Source organism: Anguilla anguilla, chromosome 5 (genome assembly GCF_013347855.1).
Source record: "Anguilla anguilla isolate fAngAng1 chromosome 5, fAngAng1.pri, whole genome shotgun sequence".
Lineage (NCBI taxonomy): Eukaryota > Metazoa > Chordata > Actinopteri > Anguilliformes > Anguillidae > Anguilla > Anguilla anguilla.
In genome coordinates, this window is record NC_049205.1 from 63,374,491 (window position 1) to 63,386,990 (window position 12,500).

At 49.4% G+C, this 12,500-nt stretch overlaps 1 pseudogene; it reads right to left on the minus strand.

Annotated features, from left to right (window-relative positions):
* LOC118227999 overlaps positions 1-12,500 on the minus strand; it is a 96,679-nt pseudogene that overhangs the window by 17,371 nt on the left and 66,808 nt on the right.

Below are 12,500 nucleotides of genomic sequence, written 5' to 3' on the forward strand. Positions count from 1 at the left end.
AGGGCATGGCGTGTGCGTAGCGCTTTAAGGAGCTCCTCTCGCTCATTAGCCCAGCGGCTGGCTGGCGGCTGCGTCCCGGCCCGCTGGAGGAAGTCGCCGTTAGCTACGCGGGCCCCGTGAGGCGGTACTGCACAGTAACTCATAATCCCCCCGTTTGTGTTCCACGCCCCTTCACTGGAATGCCTCATATCTGAGAGTGTGATGTCAGAGCCCAATGATGCACGCACGCAGGCACGCACACACACACACACACACACACGCACACTCACACACAGACACACACGCACACACACACGTACACTCACACACACTCACACACACACACACACACACACACACACAGACACACACAGACACACACACACACACACACGCACACACACGTTCTCGGGGAGCATGTGGTATGTGAATTAGGCCTGAGCCAGATTTTTATGATTTCAGCATTAGGAAGTGCTGTATTGATCTTGGCACGCACACACGCTTCTTCAGGCATTTAAAAGATGTTATCTGCAGTGATGAACATAGCTTACATTATATATATCATCCCCCCCCCCCCCCCCCCCCGGCCAAAAATACCATCTTAGTGACAGGTGTGTATGAGGAACAGGAAGGAGTTTAGGGAGCTCCTGCCCACGTCCTGAGACACCCCTGCAAGAAGAGGTTCCGTCGATCGATCCATATTAACACAGACACGACAAAAGGCCGGGTTTTAAATTCCATCTGAAAGTTTCTTTAAAAATAATAGTTGAAAATTCATTCTGCGGCACTAAAAAAAAAGTGTACAAAGTACCTAACTCTGAGCGTTTCCTCTCTTGAGTCTTTTAATAAAAATGTGTGCCATTGGAAATTAATCACATTAGTTCTTTTTTTCTTTGTTTTCCTTTTTGATCTAAGCCACACCCAATGGCTTGGGGGGGGGGGGGGCACTAAAGCCAAGCCAGTACTCAAGCCAAAAACCAAAGGAGCACGTGATTACCCAATCACAGAAGCTGACACAAGCAGTGGGTCACATTTTGCGCCTGTTCTTTCAGCCCATGGCCTCCCACAGAATAAAAAGCGATGAGCCCTCTTTCGGACAATGGTGCTTAAATACAGGTCAGGAACCCTAACCCTAACCCCCAACTCCAGCACGGGACTGGACAAACTGACCTTTCCCCCCATGACAATGCTGGCCTGTCACTGTTTGGTTAAAATACAAAAGACTGATGAGAAAGCCTCCAGATTCACCACTGTCACCAAATATAAAACAAATTAAAATGCAATATGCAATTACCAGAGACATGGAGTACACAGAGTGACATTAGGAACTGAATTAGTGCAACAATCAGCAAAAGCATCTCAGATCTACTTCATCAATGTCAGGAGAAGCCTCGCTCGAGCCACGAAACAAAAAATCTCTACTGTCAAGTCAACTCTACCAATGCGTATGAGCCCAATGAAGTTACATATACATATAATGTACACTCTACTGGAGTTAAAAACACTCCACCCGAGTTGATTTGTCATGAGCCACCAGAAGCAGAGGTAATGTCCCTGAACAGTACTACTCTGTCCTTTCCGAAGATCTCTGAGTTCATGTCGTGCATACGGAGAATTTTTTGAACTGAAACTACAGCAGTGTGACCGGTCTTTAATCCAATTTATTTTTAACGAGCGCTATAATTTCGCTAATGCAGCACTACGCTCGCTCTGTGCGCTTGACTTCTGAAAATTTCACCAATGTAAAAATAAATTACAGTGAAATTTTTTTTTTTTTCAATTAATAGTGAAATTAAATGGAAGCAAATGATCAGAGGAGAAGGCGAGGGGCTCCTGTTTCAATCGTTTCGTATCGCTAACAAGCTACGAATAATCGGGCGCATTCCAGCACTGGCTGGCTGCAGAGACGTAGCGTCAGGCCTGTAATTACGCTACGCAGGGCCTGGCGTGGGAGACACCGCTAATTATTATTATTTAGCCGCGCGCGGATGAATGCAATTAGTGCCCGGGGGAGAAGCCTGGGACCAGACCAGGCCTCCAGACTGCCGTCAAACCTCTACACCACCCTCAACCCAACCCCCCTACCCCACACTCAAACCTCTAAATAAACATGCAGCACCAACCAACCCAACCCCCCTACCCACACTCAAACCTCTAAATAAACATGCAGCACCAACCACCCTCAACCCAACCCCCCTACTCGACACTCAAACCTCTAAATAAACATGCAGCACCAACCACCCTCAACCCAACCCCCCTACCCCACACTCAAACCTCTAAATAAACATGCAGCACCAACCAACCCAACCCCCCTACCCCACACTCAAACCTCTAAATAAACATGCAGCACCAACCACCCTCAACCCAACCCCCCTACTCGACACTCAAACCTCTAAATAAACATGCAGCACCAACCACCCTCAACCCAACCCCCCTACCCCACACTCAAACCTCTAAATAAACATGCAGCACCAACCAACCCAACCCCCCTACCCACACTCAAACCTCTAAATAAACATGCAGCACCAACCAACCCAACCCAACCCAACCCCCCTACCCGAACCTCTAAATAAACATGCAGCACCAACCACCCTCAACCCAACCCCCCTACTCGACACTCAAACCTCTAAATAAACATGCAGCACCAACCAACCCAATCCCCCCAGCACCCCCCCCCCCACTCAAACCTCTAAATAAACATGCAGCACCAACCAACCCAACCCCCCCCGCACCCCCCCCCCCCCCCCGACTCATACCTCGCATTTCGGCAACCAAAATAAACATGCAGCCCCAATCAACCTCTCCCCGACACCCTTTCTGCTAACACCCCCCATATGCTCCAAAAACCCAGAATGCAAAGCAGCAAACCTCCCAAAATCCCCCTCTCCAACGCTACACCCCTCCTCTCCAATACCTGACCCCATCCTCTCCAAGACCCCACCCTCCTCTCCAACTCCCCGCCCCTCCTCTCCAACACCCCACCCACCTCACCAATGCCACGCCCTTCCTCTCCAACACCCCACCCACCTCACCAACGCCCCGCCCATCCTCTCCAATGCCCCACCCCTCCCCTCAATAAGGTCCGCCCCTCCAATCCCATGTGAAAAATGAATCACTGATACAGAACTCATCAGAAGAGGTGTGTGAACCTCAAACGAGGAAATTTATGAGGAAACAGCCATTTTTGTTTTTTCTCTGAAAAACGGATCTACAGCCCTGTGAGAAAGCCTTATCACACTACTGTGTTGGCAGTCTGCTTTTTCTTACGGACATAAATGATCTTGACAGGGACACCGGTGGCAAGCTAACTCTGCACATGATGCAAAACTGGAGAGATCAGCAAGTTTGGAGCGGACTAAAGTAATCCAGGAACACTTCCAGCACACTGACGCGGATTGGAAACCTGGCAAATCACATTCAGTGAAACAGTGTGAAGTTCCGCATGGAGGAAATAAGTTTTATTGGTATTTTTTGGAAGGAGCAAAATCTGAATTTGTTGAAATTGGGGAAAAAAAAGTGAGGAGTAGTATTTGATTAAAGTTAATCAGGGACTTGTGAGAAAGTATTAAGAATAAATCAAATACTATGTTCTAGATGGGCTGAATGGCATGTTGTTCTCCTCATTATGTATTCATACATACACCTGGTCAGAAAAATGTTTATGTTGGACAGTATGTTTCATAGACAGTGCTGAAAAGAATCACTTCCAAATCCTTCAAAAAAAAAGACCACGTCTCTCATGGCTGCTAAGCAGCAGCATCAATGGCGTTCCACTCTCCCAATCAGGAAAGAAACTAGCTGCTGGTCTCTTTCTGATACAGTAAAAACACTACAAAAACCAATAGAGAAAAAGACAAACAAAAAACAACCCAAAATATAAAGGGGGGAAACATGGCACTGATGCAGTCAGCTCCTTATAAGTGCATTCTGGATAAGAGCCCTCATTTTTTCCTGTAGAGTTTCAGTTAGTTCCCATTTTACTCTACCTGCTGTGTGCACACACTGGTTGAGTATCCAACATCACAACCAAGGCCCTTCAACCCTGGTCCTGGAGAGCCACATGGCCTGCTGGGTTTTGCTGTTGCTCGGCACTTAATTGATACATTTAAGCTGTTGATTACAGAAGTCTGTGATTGGTTGCTGAGTTTTGAAAACAAACGAGCTCTGCAGGACCGGGGTCAAGAGGTCAGCAGGTGTGAGTATATGCAGTTACTAGGAGTTGACTGCAGGAGGGGCTGTTTCCTTGAGGGCAGACCCCACGAGGGGGAGAGGGAACTGGGGGACGGGGTCAGGTAAGTGGGCGGAGCTTACCTGTTGCTGGTGAAGGAAGGCCGGATCTCGGGGGCTCAGTCCCACGAAGCGGTTCGATGTGGGGGTGCCCGGCGCAGAGTATGCTGGAAAAGAGCGGGAAAGTCAGTTACCACACACCTCTAAAAGAGCGGGAAAGTCAGTTACCACACACCTCTAAAAGAGCGGGAAAGTCAGCTACCACACACCTCTAAAAGAGCAGGAAAGTCAGTTACCACACACCTCTAAAAGAGCAGGAAAGTCAGTTACCACACACCTCTAAAAGAGCAGGAAAGCCCATTGCCACACACCTCTAAAAGAGCGGCAAAGTCAGTTACCACACACCTCTACAAGAGCAGGAAAGTCAGTTACCACACACACCTCTAAAAGAGCAGGAATGTCAGTTACCACACACACCTCTAAAAGAGCAGGAAAGTCAGTTACCACACACCTCTAAAAGAGCAGGAAAGTCAGTTACCACACACCTCTAAAAGAGCAGGAAAGTCAGTTACCACACACCTCTAAAAGAGCAGGAAAGCCCATTGCCACACACCTCTAAAAGAGCGGCAAAGTCAGTTACCACACATCCCTACAAGAGCAGGAAAGTCAGTTACCACACACACCTCTAAAAGAGCAGGAATGTCAGTTACCACACACACCTCTAAAAGAGCAGGAAAGTCAGTTACCACACACCTCTAAAAGAGCGGGAAAGTCAGTTACCACACACCTCTAAAACAGCAGGAAAGTCAGTTACCACACACGTCTAAAAGAGCGGGAAACTAACACTAATCTCACACAGCAGGAGTACACCTCTGCTATGAGACCAGTTACAACACACTTTTAATACTAATCTTAATTAATTTAGCGAAAGCTCTCATCCAGAGCAGCTCATGACATAAGAGGACACACACGCATACCCCCTGATTTATATGAGCCACAGAGTCAGGCTTGGGTAGCTACGTTCCAGGCCAGAGAACGCAAAGGCAACATCACAGAAGCACTTAATATAGGCTAACTACGCTAACCTAAATCCATGACGGAAATCAGTTACAGAGAGCAGCAGCCAGCACCGTAAAAACTGAATAAAACACGTCAACTTAATACCATTTTACAGCTCGTCCTTATCTCTGCTGTCTGGCTGAGGCAGTCAAACGCCGGCAGTAACGCGTCTTTTACGATTTCGTTTACATCCTGAAGGAAAAAGGGGGGCATTTTTGTGCGAGGGCTGAGCGAGTCGAGGCAGGTTCTCCGAGCTCTGGGAATCCCGAAAACGCTCGCGTCCCGTGCGGAGCCTAAACGAGCCGCTCGCAGCGAGAGGCGGAGCGTTCTACAGCTCAGCGCCGCTACAACAAAAATGCCAACAGCATTCTCCGAATGTAAACAGGCTGAGAGAGAGAGAAAGAAAGACAAAAGGGACAGGAAGAGAAAGAAGGGACTAGAGACAGGAGGGCAAAACTAAAAGAACTAAGAGCGTACTCACACATGACTCAAGTCTGTACGTACTCAACAGGCACAAGCAAATGAGAGACCAATTACTGTAAGCCCCCCCCCCCCTCACATGTAAACGGAGCTGACCTGGTCTGCTCTGGGTAACAAAGTCGATGTGTTATTTTGGGATTAAGATAAATGCACCTCAAATAGTGCCATTTGAATAAGTGGGGGAACGTAGCTGCAGGTTTAACTCCAGTCCTGAAGATCTACGTTGTCTATTTATGTAATTTTCCTTCAATCAACAGCCAAGTTGGGCCGTTGAAGCAGGTCGTGTGGACCTGTTAGCCAATCAGTAGCGTAAAGGAAGGAGTACTGAGACACAAAAAAACCAAGCGGGCACGGTACAGAGCTCGGGTTTCAGGTCCCTGTGCTTCAGTTTCCTTTTTGTTGTTGTGAGTGAGAGACAGAGAGAGAGCGAGAGTTCAGGCAGTCCGAGCAGGGGGAAAAGAAGAGAAGTAGCGTAGCGTAGCGGAGCCAGCCGGACTGCAGCCGTTTCCGTGGAAGTTGCGCCGCGAGTGAGAGCGGTACTCACAGATGTTGCTGGGTGACGCTGGCTCACCTTCTGATGACGTGGTGATGGGCTTGGTGTCGGGCATGGAGAGGGACACGGGCCGCACGCCGTGGTGCGGGGAGGGGGCCAGCACCGGGGCGAAATGGCCCGGAACCTTCCCCACCACCTGGCTGCTGCTGTTGGGCTGCGGGACAGGCAGGAGGGGGCGGGGTTAACGGGAGAGGTCATACAAGGTCAAGCTGACACGTCGACATTCAGGCACTTACTGTAACAGCACAGTAACTAACTTACAGTAAGTAACTCACTGCTTTTATCCACAGAGAATTACGCAAGTGAATACGAATGAACACACACACTCACACACACACACACACACACACACATACACAGCCAGAGCAGAACTGCCTTTGCGAGGAGCCCCCAAAAGCCGAAACCTTTGGAAGGCCTTTGTGAAAGAGAGGGGGTCTCAGCAGGACTCCTTAACAAGAATAGAGTGCTTAATTAGAGTGTAATATAACCTGTATTAAAATCTCTCTGGCAACCCGCAGCATGGTTACACACAGTGTTATGTGCACAGATTCCCCCCAGTGCCATGGGCCTCACAAACCACTCCTATCTGCCTTCTGCACTGGCTACTGTGGCCTCCTAACCCCAAACAACCATTTTCCAATATACAGTATATACACAACATAACCCCTAACAACCACTATCAGATATATACAACATAACCCCTAACAACCACTACCAGATACATACAACATAACCCCAAACAACCACTATCAGATACATACAACATAACCCCTAACAACCACCATCAGATATATACAACATAACCCCAAACAACCACTATCAGATACATACAACATAACCCCTAACAACCACCATCAGATATATACAACATAACCCCTAACAACCACTATCAGATACATACAACATAACCCCAAACAACCACTATCAGATATATACAACATAACCCCTAACAACCACTATCAGATATATACAACACAACCCCAAACAACCACCATCAGATATATACAACATAACCCCTAACAACCACCATCAGATATATACAACATAACCCCTAACAACCACCATCAGATATATACAACATAACCCCAAACAACCACCATCAGATATATACAACACAACCCCAAACAACCACTATCAGATACATACAACACAACCCCAAACAACCACCATCAGATACATACAACATAACCCCTAACAACCACCATCAGATATATACAACATAACCCCAAACAACCACCATCAGATACATACAACATAACCCCTAATAACCACTATCAGATACATACAACATAACCCCAAACAACCACTATCAGATATATACAACATAACCCCTAATAACCACTATCAGATACATACAACATAACCCCTGACAACCACCCTCAGATATATACAACATAACCCCTAACAACCATTACCAGATACATACAACATAACCCCAAACAACCACCATCAGATATATACAACATAACCCCAAACAACCACTATCAGATATATACAACATAACCCCTAACAACAACTATCAGATATATACAACATAACCCCTAACAACCACCATCAGATACATACAACATAACCCCTAACAACCACTGGTGCAGATATTTAGCTGCACAAACCCATAACCCCCCAACACTCTTGCCCCATCTCTCTCTCCCCCCTCTCTTCATCTTTCTCCATCCTCTCTCCTTTCTTTCTCTCACTGTCCAACCCTGTATCTCTTTCCTACTCATCCCACTCTTGCTCTCTCACTTTCTCTTTCACTCTCCCTCCCCCTCCTTTTCTTTCAGCACCCCTTCCCTCCCTCCCTCTCTTATCCGCCCCCCCCCCCGCCCCTTTCTTGCTTTCTCAGAAACCACACAGCAATTTTGTGGTCAGGTTTTTTTTTTTATCGTGTGAATGGCTTAATCATTTCCAAAAAGCCAGCACTGCACATGCTGTGCGTTTCCAATCTCATGAAAACAACTCTAAAAACAGTCTGCAACGTGCGCTGACGTCCCTGCAGTTATATACTTACGGATGTGTGTGTGTGAGCTGAACTCTTATGGTTTTCTTATTCTTTTAACATTTTTCTACCGCTCCTTTTATCGCTGAATAACCCGACCCGTGCTCCAGCAGAGGCGATGTATTTAACGGGTTAACGCAATAAAACAGCCCAGTCTGGGGGGGGCACCACATCCCCCAAAACACGGGTCTTAGATTTCTCACCTGTATGGCTGAGTGTCAAGAATGTTTCAAAGCATCTGAACCCCCCCCCCCCACCCACAGAATAATACGTGGATATTCTCAATAGTTTTTCCAGCAGTAAATTCTCAGTGTTGAAAGCCTCTCAACGTTGTGAACGCACAGTGTGAAAACTGTGAGAGGGAAAGGGGGGGGGGAGTCTTTTCATTGGAGAGTTTTAGTGCGAGGTTTATATATGACACGCACACGCAGGAAACATACAACACATTCCCGAGAAAACGCCCAGGAGACGAGACATTTCCAAACGCCTCCGCATCCCAGAGAGAGTTTCAACATCAACAGATACTTTCTGTCATAACAGAGAGAGAGATGGAAGTGAGAGAGAGACGAACAGAGAGCGAGCGACAGAGAGAGATGGACAGGAAGAGAGTGAGAATGAGGGAGGGGGAGAGATGGACAGGGCGAAACTAAGATTCATACAGAGAGAGAGGGATGGGCAGAGAAACAATGAGAGAGAGAAAGAGAGAGAGAGAGACAGATGGACAGAGAGCGACAGAGACAGATAGAGAGAGATGGACAGGGAAAGGGAGAGTGAATGAGGGGGGACAGAGAGAGAGAAAGAGGGAGAAACAGAGAGATAGACAGTCAGTACGTTTACATGCACAGTTGAAATCGAGCTATATTAATATACCGACTTTGAAAAATTTGACTTTGTACGATTTCAGTCGGACTATGACGTTCACGTGATTTTTAAAAGTCCAGTTTTAGCCGGACTAACACAATAAATCGACTTTTTCAAACATCATGTAAACCCACTGAGTGATAGAGGGAGAGACAGAGAGAGACAGAGAGAGATAAACACAGAGAGATCAGCCACAGCTGGGTGTGATGGAGAGAGCAGAAGATCAGCCACAGCTGGGTGTGATGGAGAGAGCAGAAGATCAGCCACAGCTGGGTGTGATGGAGAGAGCAGAAGATCAGCCACAGCTGGGTGTGATGGAGAGAGCGGACTCTGAGCAGCGCTGGGATGCCCGTGTAATAAAGTCATCGCTCATCACTCGTGTTTATTTCTTTCCGCGCGGCTGTGAGTGAAGCTACGCGGCGTCTCTCTGTCCTCCTCCCGGATTTTAATCTCCCTGCTGCTGCCCAAACGCAGCCCAAGGCTCCGGGCTCTGCGGGCCGTTGTGAAAATAAACACAGAGGAAACTCATCACCGTAATTATTTTATTCGTCTTTTATTAGCGCTGACGGTCTGGGGGCCCTGGGAGCCGCTGGGCCGCCGTCTGGGGTGGGGGGGGGGGGGCGGAGCCACGGCTCGCCGCGGTAAATCTAAAACACATGCGTTCCCACGGAAACAACATATTTCACGCTAAACGTTCGATGTAATGTCAGCTTGGCAAATCAATTGGCGCGCGCACACACACACACACACTGCAGCCCTGAACGCCTCAGTTCCTGCGTCTCATTTCCTGTGTCTCTTGGCCGTTTTCGGGCCTGCTGGATGTTCACAGCGATGAGCTGCACCCGCCAGACACAACACTACAGCCCGCCTACGACCAGCACGTTCAGCGGCTTCCAGTACGCTGTGACTCAACGTAGACACGTCAGCAAGAGGGAAATTAATGCTGAAATGGGGGGTGGGGGGGGGGGGGTAATCGCCTGGTTTGGTTTTTCCCAAAATGAGTACATGGGGATCAGCGGTCAACCGGACCCATCCCAGGTTCTGAGGAGCCGCACGGCGTGTTGGGTTTATCGCTGCTCAGTGGGTTAATCCCCTTTCAGTGTAACGGATTCTGTGGTTAAAGGAAAGCTTACAAACCCAACCCTAACCCCCACCCTAACCCCAAACCCAACCCTAACCCCTAACCCTAACCCCAAACCCTAACCCCAACCCTAACCCCAAACCCAACCCCAACCCCAACCCCCACCCTAACCCCAACCCCAAACCCAAACCCAACCCTAACCCCAACCCCAACCCCAAACCCAACCCTAACCCCAAACCCAACCCCAACCACAACCCTAACCCTAACCCTAACCCCAACCCCAACCCCAACCCTAACCCCAACCCCAACCCCAACCCTAACCCCAACCCCAACCCCAACCCCAACCCTAACCCCAACCCTAACCCCAACCCCAAACCCAACCCTAACCCTAACCCCAACCCCAAACCCAACCCTAACCCCAACCCCAACCCCAACCCTAACCCCAAACCCAACCCTAACCCCAACCCTAACCCCAAACCCAACCCTAACCCCAACCCTAACCCCAACCCCAACCCCAACCCTAACCCCAACCCTAACCCCAACCCTAACCCTAACCCCAAACCTAACCCCAACCCTAACCCCAAACCCAAACCCAACCCCAACCCTAACCCTAACCCCAACCCCAACCCCAACCCCAACCCCAAACCTAACCCCAACCCTAACCCTAACCCCTACTACAGGCCACTTTAAACCAGACTTCGTACATGTGGACTGTACTGGACTTTTCAGTTTACAAATATTAACTACAGGACGCATGTTTTAGTGTATTTTGGGCCATGAACACGACCTTTGAGAGTCCAAAATGCTCTGCTTGTCTGGGGGGTGGGGGGGGGGGCGGTAGATCATAAATAGGTGTCATAAGTTTTTTCTACAGAAATACCAGGTTGCAGGAGTTGATTCCAGGATACCAGAGTGGTGCAGCAGCTACACCCTTGAGCTCATAGTTCAGAGGTTTGGGGGGTTCAGGGGACAAACAGCTGTTTTACCCTCGACTGAGTTACTTAACAGGAATCAGGAACTGCTTCAGAAAGTACTGTAAAAACCCAGCTGTACAGAACTGATTGAATACGTAAAGCTGAGCTGGATAAGGGCATCAGACCGAACGCCTCAATGTAAACGTGCACAAGACGTCCCGTGCCTGATTTTTAGGAGAAAAAAGAAAAACGGGCAACATGCGGGAGGAGCAGAGCGGCTAACACGATTAGCATTCGGTATCGAGGAAAACAAAACAGACAGGGGGGAGGGGGGGGGGGGTTCCAAACCCCAGAGAACGGTCGCTCGTTTCCATGCCGATCCTGCTGAGCACGGGGGGGGGGGGGGGGGCAGAGCAGCCACCGGCACCGGATCAGTCCGGAGCGAGGACCACCGGATGGCGGTAAACTGAATTATTTATTTTCGGCAGAGCGCAGACGAAGGAGGGAGTGGAAGTGTGTTTCTGAGCGGCAGTAAACCTCAGCGATCAAAGCGGGGGGGGGGGGGGGGGGCATGAATCCATCAGCAGCATGAATTATTCCGGAACATTCTATGCCGGATCGCTGACCGGGCAGTTTCCGCGGGGAAAAGGAGCGAGCGTCCCCGCCGCAGCGGAGCGGCTCGCTGTCAGCCAATCGGCTTTCGGATCTTATGGGTGACCTCAGAGAACCCCTAACGCATACAACAACCAATCAGAGTGCAGAGAGGCAGATGAGTGATGGGGTAAGTCAGCCAGGCCACTCCCCCAAGAAACACACAAACAGCAAGCCCCAGAACCAGTCGGATTTTAGGGGGTGACGGACTGTAAACCCTACTGAGGGTATCCAAATTTCCTCCCCACACAAACATCTCGCTTTGGCTTTCAGTGATCCGGCCAGCCTTGGAGCCTCTTTTTCAAACCATCAGTTTTCAAACCGTCAAGCTCCAACGTGAGGCTCCACCGTGAGGCTTCACCATGAGGCTCCACCATGAGGCTCCTCATGAGGCTCCACCGTGAGGCTTCAATGAGAGGCTCCACCGTGAGGCTTCACTGAGAGGCTCCACCGTGAGGCTCCACTGAGAGGCTCCACCGTGAGGCTTCACTGAGAGGCTCCACTGAGAGAGTTTTGGTTTTGCCGGGAGTGGTGGGAAGGGGCTCACCTGGCCGCTCTGCGTGCTGGACGGGTCGTACGACGGGACGTAGGACTTCAGCGCCTCGGGGGGGTTCAGGTGGGGCGGGTAGCGGATGGTGGGGTGAGAGAAGTAGCTGGTGGGGGCGGGGGGGGAGGATGCCGGGTGCCGAAAACTGC